Below are 20,494 nucleotides of genomic sequence, written 5' to 3' on the forward strand. Positions count from 1 at the left end.
GAATGTTGATGTCATCTAGAGAAAAGTACTGCATCTGCAATCTGTCTACTTCAAATTACACACTGCATGACATTCCATTCGAAAGCTGCAGAGGGCGCTTCAAGAAAAGGTGTGTGAGGGAAGCTCGCTCATGCTGGTCCCCAAACACTCAAAGCGGCCCTTTCCTCACAATGAAACAAAAAAGCTTACAGCACCTGGTATTCCCAGGCGGTCTCCCATCCAAGTACTAACCAGCCCCGACCCTGCGTAGCTTCCGAGATCAGACGAGATCGGGCGTGTTCAGAGTGGTATGGCCGTAAGCCCTTGACTCTGACACACATGGGCTCTATATCCATTTCACACACTTTACAACCTCAGAAAAAAAGTGATGCGCAACAGCCTCACGGTCTTTTCACACGCCAAATACGTGTCCTGTCAATAAAAGAAAAGAATGTTGATGTCATCGAGAGAAAAGTACTGCATCTGCCATCTGTCTACTTCAAATTACACGCTGCATGACATTCCATTCCAAAGCTGCGGAGGGCGCTTCAAGAAAAGGTGTGTGAGGGAAGCTCGCTCATGCTGGTCCCCAAAGACTCAAAGCGGCCCTTTCCTCACAATGAAACAAAAAAGCTTACAGCATCTGGTATTCCCAGGCGGTCTTCCATCCAAGTACTAACCAGGCCCGACCCTGCTTAGCTTCCGAGATCAGACGAGATCGGGCGTGTTCAGAGTGGTATGGCCGTAAGCCCTTGACTCTGACACACATGGGCTCTATATCCATTTCACACACTTTACAACCTCAGAAAAAAAGTGATGCGCAACAGCCTCAGGGTCTTTTCACACGCCAAATCGGTGTCCTGTCAATAAAACAAAAGAATGTTGATGTCATCGAGAGAAAAGTACTGCATCTGCCATCTGTCTTCTTCAAATTAACCACTGCATGAAATTCCTTTCCAAAGCTGCAGAGGGCGCTTCAAGAAAAGGTGTGTGAGGGAAGCTCGCTCATACTGGTACCCAAACACTCAAAGCGGCCCTTTCCTCACAATGAAACAAAAAAGCTTACAGCACCTGGTATTCCCAGGCGGCCTTCCATCCAAGTACTAACCAGGCCCGACCCTGCTAAGCTTCCGAGATCAGACGAGATCGGGCGTGTTCAGAGTGGTATGGCCGTAAGCCCTTGACTCTCAGACACATGGGCTCTATATCCATTTCACTCACTTTACAACCTCAAAAAAAATGTGATGTGCAACAGCCTCACGGTCTTTTTACACACCAATTAGTTGTCCTGTCAATGCAAAGAAAAGAATGTTGATGTCATCTAGAGAAAAGTACTGCATCTGCAATCTGTCTTCTTCAAATTAACCACTGCATGAAATTCCATTCCAAAGCTGCAGAGGGCGCTTCAAGAAAAGGTGTGTGAGGGAAGCTCGCTCATGCTGGTCCCCAAAGACTCAAAGCTGCCCTTTCCTCACAAAGAAACAAAATAGCTTACAGCACCTGGTATTCCCAGGCGGTCTTCCATCCAAGTACTAACCAGGCCCGACCCTGCTAAGCTTCCGAGATCAGACGAGATCGGGCGTGTTCAGAGTGGTACGGCCGTAAGCCCTTGACTCTCACACACATGGGCTCTATATCCATTTCACTCACTTTACAACCTCAAAAAAAATGTGATGTGCAACAGCCTCACGGTCTTTTTACACACCAAATAGTTGTCCTGTCAATACAAAGAAAAGAATGTTGATGTCATCCAGAGAAAAGTACTGCATCTGCAATCTGTCTACTTCAAATTACACACTGCATGACATTCCATTCGAAAGCTGTGGAGGGCGCTTCAAGAAAAGGTGTGTGAGGGAAGCTCGCTCATGCTGGTCCCCAAACACTCAAAGCTGCCCTTTCCTCACAATGAAACAAAAAAGCTTCCAGCACCTGGTATTCCCAGGCGGTCTCCCATCCAAGTACTAACCAGGCCCGACCCTGCTTAGCTTCCGAGATCAGACGAGATCGGGCGTGTTCAGAGTGGTATGGCCGTAAGCCCTATACTCTTACACACATGGGCTCTATATCCATTTCACACACTTTACAACCTCAGAAAAAAAGTGATGCGCAACAGCCTCAGGGTCTTTTCACACGCCAAATCGGTGTCCTGTCAATAAAAGAAAAGAATGTTGATGTCATTGAGAGAAAAGTACTGCATCTGCCATCTGTCTTCTTCAAATTAACCACTGCATGAAATTCCATTCCAAAGCTGCAGAGGGCGCTTCAAGAAAAGGTGTGTGATGGAAGCTCGCTCATGCTGGTCCCCAAAGACTCAATGCGGCCCTTTCCTCACAATGAAACAAAAAAGCTTAGAGCACCTGGTATTCCCAGGCGGTCTTCCATCCAAGTACTAACAAGGCCCGACCCTGCTAAGCTTCCGAGATCAGACGAGATCGGGCGTGTTCAGAGTGGGATGGCCGTAAGCCCTTGACTCTTATACACATGGGCTCTATATCCATTTCACTCACTTTACAACCTCAGAAAAAAAGTGACGTGCAACAGCCTCACGGTCTTTTCAAACGCCAAATAGGTGTCCTGTCAATACAAAGAAAAGAATGTTGATGTCATCTAGAGAAAAGTACTGCATCTGCCATCTGTCTACTTCAAATTACACGCTGCATGACATTCAATTTCAAAGCTGCAGAAAGGCGCTTCAAGAAAAGGTGTGTGAGGGAAGCTCGCTCATTCTGGTCCCCAAAGACTCAAAGCTGCCCTTTCCTCACAAAGAAACAAAATAGCTGACAGCACCTGGTATTCCCAGGCGGTCTTCCATCCAAGTACTAACCAGGCCACACCCTGCTTAGCTTCCGAGATCAGGCGAGATCGGGCGTGTTCAGAGTGGTATGGCCGTAAGCCCTTGACTCTGACACACATGGGCTCTATATCCATTTCACACACTTTACAACCTCAGAAAAAAAGTGACGCGCAACAGCCTCAGGGTCTTTTCACACGCCAAATACGTGTCCTGTCAAGAAAACAAAAGAATGTTGATGTCATCGAGAGAAAAGAACTTCATCTGCCATCTGTCTTCTTCAAATTAACCACTGCATGAAATTCCATTCCAAAGCTGCAGAGGGCGCTTCAAGAAAAGGTGTGTGAGGGAAGCTCGCTCATGCTGGTCCCCAAAGACTCAAAGCTGCCCTTTCCTCACAAAGAAAAAAAATAGCTTACAGCACCTGGTATTCCCAGGCGGTCTTCCATCCAAGTACTAACCAGGCCCGACCCTGCTAAGCTTCCGAGATCAGACGAGATCGGGCGTGTTCAGAGTGGTACGGCCGTAAGCCCTTGACTCTCACACACATGGGCTCTATATCCATTTCACTCACTTTACAACCTCAAAAAAAATGTGATGTGCAACAGCCTCACGGTCTTTTTACACACCAAATAGTTGTCCTGTCAATACAAAGAAAAGAATGTTGATGTCATCTAGAGAAAAGTACTGCATCTGCAATCTGTCTACTTCAAATTACACACTGCATGACATTCCATTCGAAAGCTGTGGAGGGCGCTTCAAGAAAAGGTGTGTGAGGGAAGCTCGCTCATGCTGGTCCCCAAACACTCAAAGCTGCCCTTTCCTCACAATGAAACAAAAAAGCTTACAGCACCTGGTATTCCCAGGCGGTCTCCCATCCAAGTACTAACCAGGCCCGACCCTGCTTAGCTTCCGAGATCAGATGAGATCGGGCGTGTTCAGAGTGGTATGGCCGTAAGCCCTTAACTCTTACACACATGGGCTCTATATCCATTTCACACACTTTACAACCTCAGAAAAAAAGTGATGCCCAACAGCCTCAGGGTCTTTTCACACGCCAAATCGGTGTCCTGTCAATAAAAGAAAAGAATGTTGATGTCATCTAGAGAAAAGTACTGCATCTGCCATCTGTCTACTTCAAATTACACGCTGCATGACATTCCATTCCAAAGCTGCGGAGGGCGCTTCAAGAAAAGGTGTGTGAGGGAAGCTCGCTCATGCTGGTCCCCAAAGACTCAAAGCGGCCCTTTCCTCACAATGAAACAAAAAAGCTTACAGCACCTGGTATTCCCAGGCGGTCTCCCATCCAAGTACTAAACAGGCCCGACCCTGCTAAGCTTCCGAGATCAGACGAGATCGGGCGTGTTCAGAGTGGTATGGCCGTAAGCCCTTGACTCTCACACACATGGGCTCTATATCCATTTCACTCACTTTACAACCTCAGAAAAAAAGTGATGCCCAACAGCCTCAGGGTCTTTTCACACGCCAAATCGGTGTCCTGTCAATAAAAGAAAAGAATGTTGATGTCATTGAGAGAAAAGTACTGCATCTGCCATCTGTCTTCTTCAAATTAACCACTGCATGAAATTCCATTCCAAAGCTGCAGAGGGCGCTTCAAGAAAAGGTGTGTGATGGAAGCTCGCTCATGCTGGTCCCCAAAGACTCAAAGCGGCCCTTTCCTCACAATGAAACAAAAAAGCTTAGAGCACCTGGTATTCCCAGGCGGTCTTCCATCCAAGTACTAACAAGGCCCGACCCTGCTAAGCTTCCGAGATCAGACGAGATCGGGCGTGTTCAGAGTGGGATGGCCGTAAGCCCTTGACTCTTATACACATGGGCTCTATATCCATTTCACTCACTTTACAACCTCAGAAAAAAAGTGACGTGCAACAGCCTCACGGTCTTTTCAAACGCCAAATAGGTGTCCTGTCAATACAAAGAAAAGAATGTTGATGTCATCTAGAGAAAAGTACTGCATCTGCCATCTGTCTACTTCAAATTACACGCTGCATGACATTCAATTTCAAAGCTGCAGAAAGCCGCTTCAAGAAAAGGTGTGTGAGGGAAGCTCGCTCATGCTGGTCCCCAAACACTCAAAGCTGCCCTTTCCTCACAATGAAACAAAAAAGCTTCCAGCACCTGGTATTCCCAGGCGGTCTCCCATCCAAGTACTAACCAGGCCCGACCCTGCTTAGCTTCCGAGATCAGACGAGATCGGGCGTGTTCAGAGTGGTATGGCCGTAAGCCCTTTACTCTTACACACATGGGCTCTATATCCATTTCACACACTTTACAACCTCAGAAAAAAAGTGATGCCCAACAGCCTCAGGGTCTTTTCACACGCCAAATCGGTGTCCTGTCAATAAAAGAAAAGAATGTTGATGTCATCTAGAGAAAAGTACTGCATCTGCCATCTGTCTACTTCAAATTACACGCTGCATGACATTCCATTCCAAAGCTGCGGAGGGCGCTTCAAGAAAAGGTGTGTGAGGGAAGCTCGCTCATGCTGGTCCCCAAAGACTCAAAGCGGCCCTTTCCTCACAATGAAACAAAAAAGCTTACAGCACCTGGTATTCCCAGGCGGTCTCCCATCCAAGTACTAAACAGGCCCGACCCTGCTAAGCTTCCGAGATCAGACGAGATCGGGCGTGTTCAGAGTGGTATGGCCGTAAGCCCTTGACTCTCACACACATGGGCTCTATATCCATTTCACTCACTTTACAACCTCAAAAAAATGTGATGTGCAACAGCCTCACGGTCTTTTTACACACCAAATAGTTGTCCTGTCAATACAAAGAAAAGAATGTTGATGTCATCTAGAGAAAAGTACTGCATCTGCAATCTGTCTACTTCAAATTACACGCTGCATGACATTCAATTTCAAAGCTGCGAAAGGCGCTTCAAGAAAAGGTGTGTGAGGGAAGCTCGCTCATGCTGGTCCCCAAAGACTCAAAGCTGCCCTTTCCTCACAATGAAACAAAAAAGCTTACAGCACCTGGTATTCCCAGGCGGTCTCCCATCCAAGTACTAACCAGGCCCGACCCTGCTTAGCTTCCGAGATCCGGCGTGTTCAGAGTGGTAAGGCCGTAAGCCCTTGACTCTGACATACATGGGCTCTATATCCATTTCACTCACTTTACAACCTCAAAAAAAACGTGATGCGCAACAGCCTCAGGGACTTTTCACACGCCAAATAGGTGTCCTGTCAATATAAAGAAAAGAATGTTGATGTCATCTAGAGAAAAGTACTGCATCTGCCATCTGTCTTCTTCAAATTACACGCTGCATGACATTCAATTTCAAAGCTGCGGAAAGGCGCTTCAAGAAGAAGTGCGTGAGGGAAGCTCGCTCATGCTGGTCCCCAAAGACTCAAAGCTGCCCTTTCCTCAAGCTGAAGTTAAAAGAATTGCAAATTAATCCTTCACAGGTACTTGTTCACAGAGATGGATGAAATAAAAATTGAATATATTCTAGTATTATAAAAATACAATGAACTAAATTATTAACAATGAGTAAGAGGATTTTCAAAACAAAACAAACAGTGTCTTTCTTGGTTCTGAACTTTCGTTTCACTGAAAATAAAAATCTTTTTTAGTTGGATAGTTTCACATAAAATACCCTCAAGTCATCCTTTGCACCTCAATTGTAAGGAAAAAAAGTTTCCTCTACAAAAGATAACCCTTTTGTTTTATAAAAATATACATCATATTTAATCCCTTTCAGAATCCTTAAGTTACCTTCTAAACCGGTATTCTTTAATTTACAACAACTAAAACTCAATATTTTACCTGTGGGCACACACACATTCATATGAAACACCTTAAATTAAATTTTTACCTGTTTCAGGCCTGTTTATTGAAGCTCGTGTGCGGTCGGGGCTTCACAACTGTAATGGCCGCTTCACTCGCAGCTGAGCACACAATAAAAGCAAGTGCATGTGTATGTTAGTCCTCACAAATCCAGGGTTTTATTAGAAGGGGGAGAACGGGAATGGAGGATGAGAGTCTGAATGGTAATGGCAATGGCGGTGGAAGTCACAATCCAAACACTCACACGCAATGGCGGGACAGCGAAAGTCACGAAGAAGAAAACACAGCAGGACAAGGCACAGCAGAACAGCAGAGCCATCGGATGGAAACCCGTCTCTCTCTCTCTCCAATGTCCGTCTCCTTCAAGCATATTATCTTAATTTAGTCACAATTATCAAACATTATCTCGTGTCGAATTCGCATTACCTTTCCTTTCGCTCCAAAAATATTACAACGCTAAAGCTACGATCTGCAGGCACATTAGCACGGAATGCTATCCCTAGCTAGCACGTCGCTAACCATGTACACATCCAGTCTCTTTTCACTATAACAGTTAGATAAAGCGCAAATACAGGCATAAATATTCACCTCTCGAAGGTCACACAGAAGTTTATATCAGGACCACCAGTCGTCGACCTCCAAAATAAACTTAAATGCTCTCCACACAAACGATGCCTCCCCTCTCAACTCTCTGATCATTGCCTCTGTGTCTCTCCCCATGCGCGCTAACTACTCACCTCACAAACCTGCGCCACTAGTCCCACCCCTTACACAGTAACTTTCCTCTCATTGGCTTTTGCGGTCTTAATACACCCAAAGATAAGACAGGAATGAAATGATTGACAGGTAACAATTGAGGTTACATATAAACACGGCTTCTTCCCCTCTCCTTATTCTCAGATCACTGATCTTTTACAGACTCAGAGAACTTAAAGACCTTTATATGAATTTATTTTTTAACTGTAAATAGTTTTACTTTTTAAATGTTACATATTATATTTATGCTTTTAACCTGCTCACATTATAACCAATTTTAAAGATCATGAACTCTATTTATTTTTGAACTTTTTAACACATCTCTTTATGCTTTTTATGCGATGTAATTTATTTGATTTTTGTACAGGGCTACGTGTTGTATGATAACAAGAGTGTATATTGTTTACAATGTGTTACAGTCAATGGGTGGCACGGTGGTACCGTTGTTAACAGTGTCGCCTCAAAGCAAGTTCAAGTCCTGGCTCGAGCACAGGTTCTTTCTGTGTGGTGTGTGCATGTTCTCTCCGTGCCTGCGTGGGTATTCTGTCTGCAATGGACTGGCTACCTGTCCAGGGTGAAACCTGCCTCTCACCTGAAAGCCACTGGGAAAGGCTCCAGCCTCCCCCTGCAACCCTTAACAGAAATAAGCTGGGATGCATGGAAGTATAGAAAGCGGATACAATGAAGTGCATACAAATTTTTCGAATGCATGAAAAAGTCTCACCTTTTGTTTTTTTCATATTGGTTAGTTTGGAAGCATGGAATTTCTGACAAAGCCTAAGTTTGTATTGTTTATTCACTGATTTTTCTGACAATTTACAAACAAAGCTTTCAAAACTGAGAGGACAAGCAGTGGTGTTTAAGATCAACACCCAACATGGGGCTTGAACCAACAACCCTGAGACTAAGAGTCTCATGCTCAACTGACTGAGCTAATCAGGTTACGTCAGTGTAAGTCCCATAGCATGAAGCGGTCAGAGTGAGAGACTCACAGTCCTGTGAGTGATCACCCACCCATCTATCCATCCATCCATCCATCCATCCATCCGTCCATCCATCCATCCATCCATCCATCCATTTTTCCGCTTATCCTGTTAAGTGTCACAGGGTGGGGCTGGAGCCTATCCCAGAGGGGACATTACCTTGGACAGGTCAGTGGTCCATCGCAGTCCACCGCAGCCAACAAATATTGACAGACAACCATTCACACTCACAGCCATACCGACGGTCAATTTAGAGTTGCATTTCCATTTGCATGTCTTTGGACTGTGGAAGGAAGCTGGAGTACCTGGAGAGAACCAGCACAGGGAAAACATGCAGACACTCTCAGGATTTATTCCAATGAAGCGCCTAAAAAAGGAGTGTTGGAACTCACTCAGATGAATGAGACATTATAAGCCATCAAATATATACATGTAGATATAGTGTTGGAGATCCAAAAAAACAGGGAGAAAAGAGAAGAGAAGAAGAAGAAGAAAAAAACAGCTTCTTTGACCAGATAACATAGTTGTCTATTTCAATTTTTGAGGTCTGAAAAAATAACTGATTAACTGTGAAATGTGATGGACAGGCAAGTACTTACTAGGATCAGGGCAGCTGGAAAATAGGCTCCTGCATCTGTAGGCAATATCAGAGACAAAGAAAAATCAACACAAATGAGCAGGCACTTGAACGATGCTAAAACCACTCTTTTTTAAACAAATACAACCACAGCTCCTGATCTATGGCCTTAAGTACACTGTAATCATGCCATCAGACAGACTCATGCCAGAGCAGTAGCCTAGCACAAGATGGAGGAACGTAATTGCATGTAAACACAGTCAGTGTGCACTCATCTTAATATGAACCGACTTAACTGTTGTGTGACACGTATATTGTGTGTACTGTAAAATGGTTCAGACTATCAGAAAGCTTCATGAATTCACAGGCAAAATACAGATGTCGCACAAATTAATTTGTGGAGGCTCGAGATGTAAAAAGTAAAGTCAACTCTCTGTGTTTTTAGGACTAATTTGCAAGCATTTTCAACATTTTGGCTAGCTGCTAAATCTGGCTAGCATGATGTGCACCGAGTGTAATTATCAATGCAAATGTGGCAGGATGAGAGGTCCCATCCTAGCAGTGAGACTGGTTGGTGATGCCTGACTTGGCTTGTACCATCATTAGCCAACCAGTGTGAGGCGCTGCTCTATAAATAGGGGCAGCATCTACCTGGTCAATCTCTTGCTCTTGGGGTCCGCGGTCCTCCCACTTCCTGGTCACCTCGCTTCCGCCTCTGATCGCCTCACGTCTGCCTTCTCGCCACCGTCTGTGCTGGTATGTAGCAGTAGCTCCCTGTAGCTCGTGTTGCATGCTGATCATGCACGTTTTTCATATTCACGTGTTTAATTGTAGGCGTCCGGCTTTTGGGACACGGTCCCTTAATCTCCGCTAGTGGGGAAACACCCCCCCCCCCCGCCGATCTGACGTGCAGAGGCTGTTTGCCACAGCATACTAGCTGTGAAACCCTTTGCTCTGCATGCGTGCGATCTACACCTGATTGGCACAGCTGGTGAGCCGTGACACTGAGGAAGAACTAGCTGCTGCTTTGCTACCGGGCGCTGTCTTGCCAGACTATCCTGCTTTGCCAGATGCTCCTGCTTTGCTCTGGCTGCTGTTTGCTACAGACTACCCTGCTTTGCTCTGGCTGCTGTTTTGCTACAGACTACCCTGCTTTGCTCTGGCTGCTGTTTTGCTACAGACTACCCTGCTTTGCTCTGGCTGCTGTTTTGCTACAGACTACCCTGCTTTGCTCTGGCTGCTGTTTTGCTACAGACTACCCTGCTTTGCTCTGGCTGCTGTTTTGCTACAGACTACCCTGCTTTGCTCTGGCTGCTGTTTTGCTACAGACTACCCTGCTTTGCTCTGGCTGCTGTTTTGCTACAGACTACCCTGCTTTGCTCTGGCTGCTGTTTTGCTACAGACTACCCTGCTTTGCTCTGGCTGCTGTTTTGCTACAGACTACCCTGCTTTGCTCTGGCTGCTGTTTTGCTACAGACTACCCTGCTTTGCTCTGGCTGTTTGGCTACAGACTACCCTGCTTTGTTACAGGCTCCTGCTCTATTAGCCTGCTCTGCTACTAGCCTGTTCTGCGACCTACTGGCCATCTACACATGTTTTGCTTGTTTGTTTGTTCACTGTTTACTGTGTTCACTGGAGTGCTCTGCTTCTGTGTTAATGAATTGGAATCCGCTGTGTTGAACTGGAGGTTGTTGCAGTAATTCACCTTGTTTAACCAGGGTCTGCCAGATCCTGATGTCCACCGTGTGGCGCCACTGAACTGTACTTCATGGTGCTCTGAAGGTTTGGATCTGCATTGTTTCCCATTCCTCCGCTTGGGCTTCAGGGTGTAGCAAGCTGCTGGACGGCTATCCGTTAGCTCCCTGGTCTAGCAATGGAGAAATGAACTCGTTTCTGGTTATTTTGGGTTGTATTATTTTTCCTTGCTAATTTGTTTTTAATAATTAAATCTTGTTTCTCGAATTAATTTTTAAATTGTGGTTTGAGTTTGGTTCTGGTTTGTGTTTTTTTTTTTTTTTTTTTAGTTTTGGTGTTAAATTATAATTCTTGTCATTTCGTTTCAGGTACTGGGAGCTCACGGTCCTGGCGTCGCTTTTCCTCTTGTGTGCTGTGCACCCCTGTTTTGCTTTAATCATGTGTTTTTAAATGTGATGTCCAATTGATCAGGGTGTCTTCTGCCTTGGGATCCCTCACCCCCACTGGTAAGCTCCAGACTTGTTTAGATTCATTCTTGTTCTCTTTTTAATCTGCTGGCCTGTTTACAATAAAATATTTTTGTCATGGAACCACGTCTCCTGCCAATTAGTAAATGAACCTGTGAGTGCGTTTTGGTCAGTACGTTAACTATTTCCTTGGGCGAAATTCCCAAGGTGGCGTTGTCCGGCTTTGGTCACTATTATATTTTAATAAGTGCACCCCCCACTCGTGTGTCGCCACACAAACTGGAAACTTCACTTAGCCTCCACTGGCCTACAGACTTTGCGCCAGTGTCTACAATAAATGCAATCGCTACTCACCAAATGACTGTGATTGAGATGGATGATGAAAACCAAGGCTCTGGCCTCACGTGCAGATCAGGAGATTCTCCTTGCGTCCATCAGGCAAAGATACTGCATGATACTGTTTTATTTACAGTGAAGTACTGTATTTTAGCATTACAGCATAGTTCTGTTAAACAGTCATGGGGTGTAATTTAACAGATTCCTATTAGAATTAACAGCAAAGTACTGTATTTTTATAAACAGGGTGATACTGTTGAAATCTTGTAGTACACTGCAAGCAATTGCTGTAAATGTACAAGTCCCACCGCTTTCATAAAATTCATCACTGGATTCAGGACGACCCCTGCTACTCGGCTGCGGTGGGCGGGAGGAGGCTCAGGCCCAAACAACACTGACTGCAGCTTTAATTTAATCCGAGGTTGATGTAATACTCTGAGAAATCAGTGGTATTTATTTCATGATTTTCATAGGAATAAGTTAAGAATAAAATGCCAGTTCATGGTTAAGCTAAAATTTACATTATTATGAAGAAGATATTAAAATATTGGTTTAAAATTTAACTTTCAAAAAAACATCATTTCATGGGGTGTGAATGTCTTTCAAAAATGTTAAAGTAATTCTATTACGTTAGGTTACGTGCGTGAGTTCATGACCTTTAGTGTTTACACTTCCGGGAGAAACGAGCGCGAGGAAGGAGCATCGTGTGAATGGCGTAACGTTATCGGAGTTTGGAGACTGTGTGTTGTCGGAGAGGAGTTTTTATCGGTAACGGACTGTGAACTGTAATTGACCGACGTGATCGGAGTGCGTGAGTCGGATTCTCCGCCACCGATTGTGTTTTGAGCACCAGGCAAGTCCAGTTACAGAAGCTAGCGGGAGCTAGGCTAACGCTGTCCACGCTGAATGGAGACGCCGCTGCACGGACGGGACAGGAGCTTCGGATAGTCGCCTCGGGAGAGAGTCGTTAACGGAGGACGCGTCACTGCTGCCGACGGAGTCAGAGGATGTGCCGCTGCTGCCGAATCACGGAGGTCTGTTGCTGCGGGCTGCTGCGAGCGGGACGGTTGCTGCCACAACGAGCGAGGGATTCATCGGCTGCGGTCCGGTATTGTTGACTTCACCGACACACGGGGGGATCTGGTAAAGGTTTCCATCATGAGCTCCAATTAAAGCGGGCCAACGAAAGTAAACAAGAGTGCACTCGAAATAAAATTAGACAGTTGAAAAAAAGACAAACAATATACCCCGGGGTTCTTTTTATTTTCTATAGTCTTGTTTATTCAAGGTTTGAATGCTTTTTTCTGCAAGCTTTTAATACATTTTCTAAACTGAAATCTTGTGTTGGTTTCATTGAATTTGTGTGTTGTTACTGAAGCTTTTCAGCAGAGTTTAAAGGTCAAGTGTACTCCCCATAGCCTCCATTTGAATATTTAAGAGTGAGAATCATACATTGCCCTAGATTGATATTAATTATTCCAGATGGGACTTTTACCATACAAGATATTTGAAATGAGTTAGTGTTCCCTGTAAGCCTAAGGTGGGTTTTAATATTGGAGCCGGTGGTAAAAGGGTTACATTTAGAAATCTAAACCCCTGCTACCATGAGCACACATGGAAATAAAGACTCAACTGACCGCTCGGTCTACTTCAGCTAGCACACTGAACAATACTGTTGTTTACTTGCTAGCTGATAAGTGAGCAGCTGATGTTTGCAATAACATTGAAATAAACTAAAAATAGAGTCAATAACTCAAATCCTATCACCACCAAAGGAGCCACGTCTTTAACACTTCAATCTCATAGCGACTCCTCAGGATTTCTTCTTCTCTCCATTGCATTTTGTAGGAGGCTCCTGCCGGTCCACACTGCCTTCCCCCTAACAGATTCAGCTACTGAGACTAAAGTTCGTTAGTGAGCTCAATGCATAAAAGTGACGTAATATTTGTTGAAAACTAAATAGGCGTGAAGCTGTAACCTCACATGAACACTTGAAGTCTAGATTTCAGCTGCATGTGAAGAAATCAGCATAAAATCCTTGTATTGGTGTTTAAACCTGGACTACCAGAACCAGGCTAAGAGGTGTTTGTCTGTTAGCTGTGAAGCAAACTGAAACATGAAGGCTTTGAGGGTTTGTTCTCAACACAAAGAAAGATTCAATGCTCAAACTGCCAACTCTGTAAAAACAAAACATTTTTACAAATCTCAGTTTATTTCTTCATGAAGATCTTAATGAGGCAATCAGCACCAGAGCACTAAAGTTAAAATTAGTAACACCGTCACGAACGATGGATTTATTTGACCCAATGTAGTTTTCCTGATCAAATATAGTTTTCATCAAAATATATATTTTTTTATAATTATTTCCCAATATGCAACGTCACATAAATAAAAAATGGAGGACCCTATAAAATGACCTGACGTCAGTGTTCAAGGGTGAAGTCATTTTTGGAATGAAGAAGAGTTCATCCAGCTTTTTTTGCCTCGTGTCTCTGAACCAGTTCATTTGTTGTGTCCACGCTGTTCCGTGTTTAACATGTTTTATGTAACATGAATAACATATTAATATACAAATATATACATGACATAAATTATATATAGACACAGATAAACATCAATAACCAGTGAGAGAAGTCATGTGATTCTCCGACCTCTCTAAGCTGCATCGCAGTGCTGGAGGAGTGCTGACATCATCATTTATGGTTCCTTGCTGGATGAAGGCCTAAACTATGGAGTGAAATCTACTGCCTTGAACTCACTCTTCATTTCTGCTCAGGCTTTTCCTGCCAGCAAGGCAGTGGCAAGAAAAGCAGTCAGCTGATGTCCACAGCTCAACATGAGAAGGACACATTTCTTTTGAAGAAAAAACATTTCAAGGAGTTTTTCCTGCCAATACAGGACAACACCCACTCACAAACCAGTGCTGGACAAGTTCCTTCAAAGCTGTAATGCCTTATTTCTTACTTGTTACTGTCATTTTAAAATAATTGGTTCCATTACGATTGTGTCTGCCAGCACTTGGTGACTGTACAGGAGGTCTGGGGACCGCAGGGCCACAACAAGCCCATTTCCTCAACTCTCCATTGAGTACAGAGGTCCCCAAGTATGGACCAGTGAGGATAAATGTGATAGTGTAGAAGTCCTTTTGTTCTTCAACTTGTCCAACTTGATGGTGAGTCTCCTTTTATCAAGGATTACTGAATGCTTGTGTTATTCATGGCATTGTTAACACTTTATAAACCCTTCATTCAGAGCTGTAAAGAACCTTTAACCTCATATCCCAGACATCAAAGTGGGCCACTAACCGGTGAGATGAAGCTATGCTATGCTGCTACATTCTGAAGAGGTAAAGTAGCAGGTTCTGAGAGTGATGGCTAACCTGGATGTGTTCATCTCCTACTTTAATATCAGCGTCCCAACTTGGAGCTCTGACCACCTCCAGCTTTTTGTTCCTGTTTCTGCTTCAGTCAACAGGGAACTCAAACCTGCAATAGAATCATCAACAACAATGGAATAGAAAACAGAGGAAGACAAAATATCATAAACTTACAAAGCTGAGAAATGTTCATGAAGAATAAATGCACACATTATGATTGAGGCCAGAAAGTAAAACTCCACACCAAATGTATTTTGACATGTAGGGATAATGAACTTGAATGTGTTGAAATAGCAGATGAATGAATCCACTATCACAAGATGGCGTCACAGATCTCACCATCAAGTTGGACCAGTTGAAGAACAGACTTCTCCACGATCACATTTATCCTCACTGGTCCGTACTTGGGGACCTCTGTACTAAATGGAGAGTTGAGGAAATGGGCTTGTTGTGGCCCTGCGGTCCCCAGACCTCCTGTACAGTCACCAAGCGCTGGCAGACACAATCGTAATGGAACCAATTATTTTAAAATGACAGTAACAAGTAAGAAATAAGGCATTACAGCTTTGAAGGAACTTGTCCAGCACTGGTTTGTGAGTGGGTGTTGTCCTGTATTGGCAGGAAAAACTCCTTGAAATGTCATGCAAGTTTTTTCTTAAAAAGAATTGTGTAAAACATTCATTAACATCCAGGCCCAAAGACAAGAGAGGGCAACGCTCCAGGAGCCTTTGATCTCTGAATGCTGAGCATTGATCTCCTGCTTCAGTCTTTGATCTCTGACTGATCCGAAACTAATCAAAGGATCACATCAGCATATTGGTCCAGTCTACAGATGGTGATTTTACCAAGTGCACTACAGCAGTCCTTGTTGCTGTCTGCTGTTGTGTCACAGCAAAGTAAGGAAACAGCCTGACGGTCCTCAGGAGGAAATTCAACAACCTCCAAAGATGGAGGTGAATCTAGACCTGCTCATGTTTACTGTCCTTGATGAACTTGACAAACACACCACATGTCACACACTCTACAGTTTCAATCTGTTGAGAACATGAAACGTGTGGCCCCAGTGACCCTGCATGAAATTTTTGTCCAATTCAAATTTTGATTCATGACCCAGAACCACTCAAAACCCCTGAAAAATAAAGGTTTGGGTGCATTAAAGACATAAATAATAACATCATCATGTTTCAAGGGGGCTGCAGGATGGTGCAGTGGTTAGCACTGTGGCCTCACAGCAAGAAAGTTCTGGGTTCGAGTACCGGCTCGGGCGCAGTATCTTCTTGTGTAGAGTCTGCAAGTTCTCCCCGTGCCTGTGTGGGTTCTCTCTGGTATTCCGGCTTCCTCCCACAGTCTAAAGACGTGCAATTTGGGGACAAGGCTGATTGGATTCTCTAAATTGACTGTAGGTATGAATGTGAGTGTGAATGGTTGTTTGTCCCTGTATGTTGTCCCTGTGATGGACTGGTGACTGGTCCAGGGTGAACGCTGCCTTTTGCCCGTAGACACTGGGATAGGCTCCAGCTCCCCCCGAGACCCTGAACAGGAATAAGTGGAAGAAGATGAATGAATGTTTCAAGGTTTTCTTCCCTCAAATCTCAAGGTCAAGCTGCATTATTTGCAGTGCTCATTAGCAGGGGAATTAGCTCCAATGGTAGAGTGCTAGCTTAGCATGTGAGAGGTAGAGGGATCCATGCCCTCATTCTCCAGAATACTTCAGCTTGTTCTGTTGATCAGAGGAGCTGCTGTGTGATGAATGCTGATGTTTGTCCACTGCTGTGATAAAGTGTCACCCTGTTACTGATACTGACCATTTCAGCTAATTCCCCTGCTAATGAGCACAGCAGATAATGCAGCTTGACCTTCATGCATGGTTGGATGAGCGTCACCAGGTGAAGCTTCTCTGGTTGACCAACATGTGGAATCTCTTTCAATACTCCAGTGGTGGTTTAAGTGATGAAAATATGGATTAGTCACTGGAAGTGTGTGTGTGTGTGTTTAAAAAGGCAAAAAAACCTTTTTTCAGCAATAGAACTTTAATACAAACACAAAATGAAAAGCAGAAAAGGCCAGAATCCAAAATATGGATTTACAGAGGAAGCGTGCTGGGCCCAGAACCCAGAGGTTGATGGATCAAAACCATCCTCTACTAAAAGAAGGGAATAAAATAAACTTGGTTGTTTTGAAATGTGAATCTGTTAAAGAGGGGTGGAAATGGTGAGGTAGTCATTGTCCCTTCTGTTTTATTACAGAGACCTCATTGTTACTTAAATAATTTTAATTCTTTACTTGAAGATTCACGCTTTTTCGCTCAAAATGTATAAAACTTCTTGCATGTTGGTGCCCCATCACACACAACAGGTGCACTTGTACTCTTTTCACCTCTGACCCACAAACATTCATAATCTTCCAGTGAACGTCCAATTATCTTCTGAAATCAGTGATGAATCTTTACCTGCTGAGACTCATTATCTCTGACTGTGACTAGCATGTGCTAGCAGAATACAGCACTCCTTCTTCATTGTTTGTCTTTGTCTCTGACCAGCTCTCCTGCTCTCTTTCCTCCTACCAGTCAAAGCAGACATCTTCGCCTACTGATCTTGGATCTGCTGCCTGTTCCTGCCTGGTAAAAGAAGGATCCAGCACCTGGTTCTACAGGCTGAATTAACTCCAGGACGTTGGCCAGCCGTGTCAGTTGAAACCTTATTTGTCCAAATAGAGAAAAAATAAGTCTGATTGTGAATGAAAGATGTCATCATGGCTTTGAAACTGTGGTTGGGGACAAACCAACATGAGCACATTCATGGAAGAATAGCAATAAAAACAGGAAGTGTTAGTTAGCAAGTACTCACCAGTCTTTCACTATCATACTTGATTCTAGTGGAACAAAATGGCTGCTGCTGACTGTGCTGCCTGGTGGTGGATCACTCTTCACCATCCTCACAGGCCTTGATGGAACCAAAAAGGCGACTTCCTGAAGAAGATCTTCCAGGGCGTCGAGGTTAAAGCGGTGCCCCAGCTGGCACCAGGCACTGACCCAGGTCCTGCATGTGAGATACTGTCAGTTCTGTTCTGCCCTGCTCACAACCACAGGCTGGTGTTGAGGCCTGCAGCAACCAGGGCCCCAGTCACCAAGTGTATAAAGGCTTGTCATTGTGGCAGTGGGAGGAGTCAAAATGAAGACAGGATATAAAAAGAAAAGATCCAGACACTAAAACTACAAGTAGAAACAAGAAGAAATACTAAAAGCTTTGGAAAGATACTCCAAGTTTGTATATACATTATTATATACACTACTATTCTCATTGACTCCTAAAGAGGGAAAGGAAGAATTAGAATGTGGATCAGATCAGCTGATTTCAGTGTTAAGTCCATCCCTCCATCCACTTTCTATTCTTATCCTTTAAGGGTCACGGGGGGGGGGGGGGGGGGCATCAGTCTCATGCAACCTAAACTAAAACTTCAGTCAGATCAAATTCAAATTAAAGCAAGAGTTTCCATATCAAAGTCAGAATTCCTGATGATGTCATCAGGGCTTTGACAGTACCTAGAATTCTGTCTTTGATCTCAGGAGGACATGAAAGAAACACAATTGAGGAAAGTATAAGAGAGCACATTCAGCTTCATTAGAAACACTTGAACTGTTGAACAGTAGAATTTGTTTGAAACAGTTTACAACACTGAGTGACAGGATTGAAGAGAGAAGATTTTTCTACTTAACATTTAAATCTAACTTAAAACTGGGGATGAACATTCTCAGTAGTTCATATACTAATATACAGAGTAAGTCATGTCATTCCCTTTTGGAAAAAAAAACAAGAGAAAAAACATGTGAAGCTCCTCCCCCCAGCTCCAGATGGTACAGACAGATATGAGAGTGGCAAGGAAGCAAAGAAGTGTTGTGCTCCTCTCCAGTGCTCTTGTGTTGTTGTGTTCTTCTCAGCTCCATCATGAAGACGTGCTGGCAGTGGGCGCTGGTGGAAGTTTGCAGCTCTCACTGGAAAGTCCTGAGGCTCCTCCCATTCTGAAGCAGGCAGTTGCTCCCAGCCAGCCGACACTTTCCCTCTCTTGTGTAGGAGTGAAGAACAAAATCAAAATAAAGAATCATCACTCTTTCATTGGGGGACATTTTTTTCTCATTCCAAAAATTCAACAGCTTCTATCATTTCTTTTACAGAATATGTCAGTGATATACTAGGATTTTCTGTTGTGCTGTCAAATTAACTTTTATCGATGCTTCACACTTCAGGTGTGAAAGTTTTTCAGTGGGAAAGACATGAGAATGAGGACGAGGCTGATTGATACTCTAAACTGACTCTAGGTGTGACTGTGAGTGTGAATGGTTGTCTGTCTTTATGTGTTGGCCCTGCAATGGACTGGCGACCCCTCCAGGGTGAACCCACTTCACGCTGAAAGCTGGGGAGACAGGTCCCCCCACCCCACAACCCTTAACAGGATAAGTGGAAGAGAATGGATGGATGGATGAATGAATGAATGGATGAATGGATGGATGGATGGATGGATGGATGAATGAATGGATGGATGGATGGATGGGCTACAGTTCAGTCACTGTGTCTCTTGTTCCCACAGTGATTTGATGCATCCTACCAACACAGCAGGACTCACCAGGAGACAATGGATTGTCAATCATTTTTCACTGACAGCGCTGGAGCCGGAGCCCACAAGGTCACAACTGGCATTGGTGGACTCCAGGATATGTTTGGACCTACAGAAATGCACAACCTGTTAATGACAACACTTTCATATATTTAGCCCTGCTCACAGATCTCTGATACAATTTTCATGTCATACAACAGGTTCAATGTTGACCCTTCGACCACCGTTACACTGAAGCAGAGTTCAATGGCAGTGTTGCATATGTTGGGAGGAGCCTGTGGCTCTCGGTTCAGAGGATGATTTGAAGAATTTGTTGTTGCTGAACTGTTTATGCTTCAATTTCTGGACGTTCACTGGTGGAATGTTTGTGGGTCAGAGGTGAAAAGAGTACAACTGCACCTTTTTTGTGTGATGGGGCACCAACATGCAAGAAGTTGTCAAACATTTCCAGCAAAACAGCATGAAAATTCAAGTTAAGAATTAAAATTATTGAATTCAGCGTTTAACTACCAGGCCTCTGGAATAAAACACAAGGAACAACTGACTACCTCACCATTGACTTCACACTGATAACCAGGAGGTAACGTGGTAGTCAGAGCAGCGATGCTCAGGTCTGTGGACTGAACAATGTCCTCTCATTCACACACACACCACTCTTTCATTGAGGGTCCTTTCTCCTTGTTCTGATACAGAAATTCAACAGCTTCTATCATTTAGTTTACAATAAGTTTACGTACCGTAGTTTAAAACTTACGTCCAGTTGACCAGATTTTACTTCGCTTCGATTTTCCAAAGTTGCTCTCACCTTCTTTCAAACACCTGGAACGATTTCCTCCAAATCAAAAGAAACTGGTGAAAAAACAACAACAAAAAACTCCTGGAGAATCAAACTCCACCCTCTGCTCCAACTGGACTTGGGACTTCAAATGACCTCCATTAAAAGCCTGCCTGTATCCCCATTCACTGACTGTTGTGCTGTGGGTCTCCTGGACAAACATGGCAGGGATCCTCTAGATCTCCAGCAGTTTAAAAAGAGCAGCTCTTTTAAAATGGGTTCTGGCTCCATTCAGGTTTAGAGAGCTGAGATTAAAATCACACATGAATAAAAGAGGGA

The 20,494-nt window shown here is 44.0% G+C and overlaps 10 non-coding genes and 4 pseudogenes across 10 annotated transcripts; all 14 read right to left on the bottom strand.

Annotated features, from left to right (window-relative positions):
* Positions 1-182: 182 nt before the first annotated feature.
* Positions 183-301, bottom strand: LOC147264837 (5S ribosomal RNA). Its single transcript, XR_015115089.1, has one exon. It is a non-coding gene; the product is annotated as a 5S ribosomal RNA (ribosomal RNA).
* A 309-nt stretch (positions 302-610) lies between these two features.
* Positions 611-729, bottom strand: LOC147264838 (5S ribosomal RNA). The gene has a single exon (XR_015114196.1). It is a non-coding gene; the product is annotated as a 5S ribosomal RNA (ribosomal RNA).
* A 309-nt stretch (positions 730-1,038) lies between these two features.
* On the bottom strand, positions 1,039-1,157 carry LOC147264839 (5S ribosomal RNA). The gene has a single exon (XR_015114649.1). It is a non-coding gene; the product is annotated as a 5S ribosomal RNA (ribosomal RNA).
* A 310-nt stretch (positions 1,158-1,467) lies between these two features.
* Positions 1,468-1,586, bottom strand: LOC147264840 (5S ribosomal RNA). Its single transcript, XR_015114935.1, has one exon. It is a non-coding gene; the product is annotated as a 5S ribosomal RNA (ribosomal RNA).
* Positions 1,587-1,896: 310 nt separating this feature from the next.
* On the bottom strand, positions 1,897-2,015 carry LOC147264841 (5S ribosomal RNA). The gene has a single exon (XR_015113172.1). It is a non-coding gene; the product is annotated as a 5S ribosomal RNA (ribosomal RNA).
* A 309-nt stretch (positions 2,016-2,324) lies between these two features.
* On the bottom strand, positions 2,325-2,443 carry LOC147264842 (5S ribosomal RNA; annotated as a pseudogene).
* A 311-nt stretch (positions 2,444-2,754) lies between these two features.
* Positions 2,755-2,873, bottom strand: LOC147264843 (5S ribosomal RNA; annotated as a pseudogene).
* Positions 2,874-3,182: 309 nt separating this feature from the next.
* Positions 3,183-3,301, bottom strand: LOC147264844 (5S ribosomal RNA). The gene has a single exon (XR_015114936.1). It is a non-coding gene; the product is annotated as a 5S ribosomal RNA (ribosomal RNA).
* A 310-nt stretch (positions 3,302-3,611) lies between these two features.
* Positions 3,612-3,730, bottom strand: LOC147264845 (5S ribosomal RNA). The gene has a single exon (XR_015113065.1). It is a non-coding gene; the product is annotated as a 5S ribosomal RNA (ribosomal RNA).
* A 309-nt stretch (positions 3,731-4,039) lies between these two features.
* On the bottom strand, positions 4,040-4,158 carry LOC147264846 (5S ribosomal RNA). The gene has a single exon (XR_015114266.1). It is a non-coding gene; the product is annotated as a 5S ribosomal RNA (ribosomal RNA).
* A 309-nt stretch (positions 4,159-4,467) lies between these two features.
* LOC147264847 (5S ribosomal RNA) lies at positions 4,468-4,586 on the bottom strand (annotated as a pseudogene).
* A 311-nt stretch (positions 4,587-4,897) lies between these two features.
* Positions 4,898-5,016, bottom strand: LOC147264848 (5S ribosomal RNA). Its single transcript, XR_015113173.1, has one exon. It is a non-coding gene; the product is annotated as a 5S ribosomal RNA (ribosomal RNA).
* A 309-nt stretch (positions 5,017-5,325) lies between these two features.
* On the bottom strand, positions 5,326-5,444 carry LOC147264849 (5S ribosomal RNA). Its single transcript, XR_015114267.1, has one exon. It is a non-coding gene; the product is annotated as a 5S ribosomal RNA (ribosomal RNA).
* Positions 5,445-5,753: 309 nt separating this feature from the next.
* On the bottom strand, positions 5,754-5,862 carry LOC147264850 (5S ribosomal RNA; annotated as a pseudogene).
* Between the last annotated feature and the right edge of the window lie 14,632 nt (positions 5,863-20,494).

This window comes from Aulostomus chinensis, chromosome 4 (assembly GCF_037954235.1).
Source record: "Aulostomus chinensis isolate RoL2024-O1b breed Wild chromosome 4, RoL_Achi_v1.0, whole genome shotgun sequence".
Lineage (NCBI taxonomy): Eukaryota > Metazoa > Chordata > Actinopteri > Syngnathiformes > Aulostomidae > Aulostomus > Aulostomus chinensis.